A 2,181-nucleotide genomic window follows, 5' to 3' on the forward strand; every position below is an offset into this window, starting at 1 on the left:
TCTTCCTCATCTCCGTTCTAAATGGCCTACCCCTTATTCTTAAACTGTGGCCCCTTGTTCTGGACTCCCCCAACATTGGGAACGTTTCCTGCCTCTAATGTGTCCAATCCCCTAATTATCTTATATGTTTCAATAAGATCCCCCCTCATCCTTCTAAATTCCAGTGTATACAAGCCCAATCGCTCCAGCCTTTCAACATACGATAGTCCCGCCATTCCGGGAATTAACCTAGTGAGGGGAGAGAGAGAGGAGAGGGGAGAGGAGAGGGAGAAGAGAGAAAGAGAGGGGGGGAGAGAGAGAGGAGATGGGGGAGAGAGAGAGAGGGAGAGACAGAGAGGAGAGAGAGAGAGAGAGAGAGAGAGAGAGAGAGAGAGAGAGAGAGAGAGAGAGAGAGAGCGAGAGAGAGAGAGAGAGAGAGAGAGAGAGAGAGAGAGAGAGAGAGAGAGAGAGGAGGGGCGGGAGGAGAGATGGGGAGGGAGAGAGAGGGAGGGAGAGAAAGGGGAGAGAGGAGAGAGGAGAGAGAAGAGAGGAGAGAGAGAGGAGAGGACCGAGTACCATGGGGGAGTGGAGGACATTGTAAATAAAGATTACACATTGTACTCCAATGGCAGCTTGCTGTATTGTGATCACTGAGTGTAGATGTGCTACTGGTTCACTGTAATATGCAACAGTTGAGTGAAGTTCTTTGGAATGGAAGGACAGGAGGCGTGCGTGCGTGCGTGCGTGCCTGAGGGCTCCAGGGATGGATGCGTTGTATTCTGCAGAGTGCGTCCGTTAGTTCAGCAGCTGAAGTGCGTTAGCCACTGGCAGTGTTTTCCAGGCGGAGGAGGTGTCTGGATTCCACCGGGAGTTTGGCCAGACGAGTCGGTTTGTCGTGGCGGTGGCGCGGCGTGTAGAGACGTTGATAAAATACGGAAGAAACAGTTGATAAAGCACGGAAACTGATGATTTGTGCTACTTTAATAAAACCGATTGATGAAGAAAAGGAGTTTGGAAGATTCGTTTTGTCATATCAGGGTGCGTTAGCTATAACTACATTTCATCCCCGAGAAGTAATGGCTATCGAAGTGGGATTTCGAGATGGTATAGAAACTGCCATTACATTAGAGTAAAGAACTTGCTCTGAAGGAATTAGTGTAAAGAACTTGCTCTGAACGGACTAAAGTAAAAGGAATTTAAGAAAGACTTGTTCTACAAGCAAAATCCAATTCTACACAGTGGAATTGAAGGAGGAAGCTGAATCTCTACCAGAGATTGGAGCTGAAATCATATCATCATATCATATATATACAGCCGGAAACAGGCCTTTTCGGCCCACCAAGTCCGTGCCGCCCAGCGATCCCCATACATTAACACTATCCTACACCCACTAGGGAACAATTTTCACATTTACCCAGCCAATTAACCTACATACCTGTACGTTCTTTGGAGTGTGGGAGGAAACTGAAGATCTCGGAGAAAACCCACGCAGGTCACGGGGAGAACGTACAAACTCCTTACAGTGCAGCACCCGTAGTCAGGATCGAACCTGAGTCCTCTCCGGCGCTGCATTCGCTGTAAAGCAGCAACTCTACCGCTGCGCTACCGTGCCGCCCTTGGGAACAAAGAACCTGCCGGTCGAAGGCAAATTGACACGGTCTACCACCTGAATCATCGGAAGATTGAAGACTTCATTGGCCGGGGTACCGTGAGTAGACGACTGCTTAGTCGTAATTTGAAGTTAAGAAGTTTAAAAAACTTAAAAGCCTGTGGGAAATTTCTGCAGAAGTGCTATTTGATACAAGAAACTTGTTTTTTGCTACAACGAGATAAGGAGGCACGGTGGCGCAGCGGTAGAGTTGCTGCTTTACAGCGAATGCAGCGCCGGAGACTCAGGTTCGATCCTGATTACGGGCGCTGTACTGTAAGGAGTTTGTACGTTCTCCCCGTGACCTGCGTGGGTTTTCTCCGAGATCTTCGGTTTCTCCCACACTCCAAAGACGTACAGGTATGTAGGTTAATTGACTGGGTAAATGTAAAAATTGTCCCTAGTGTGTGTAGGATAGTGTTAATGTGCGGGGATCGCTGGCGGCGCGGACTTGGTGGGCCGAAAAGGCCTGTTTCCGCGCTGTATCTGAAATATGAAAAATAATAAATATGAAGCCCAACTCGCAGAGTACGACCTTGAAATTAATGATGTTA

Source organism: Rhinoraja longicauda, chromosome 34, assembly GCF_053455715.1.
Source record: "Rhinoraja longicauda isolate Sanriku21f chromosome 34, sRhiLon1.1, whole genome shotgun sequence".
NCBI lineage: Eukaryota > Metazoa > Chordata > Chondrichthyes > Rajiformes > Arhynchobatidae > Rhinoraja > Rhinoraja longicauda.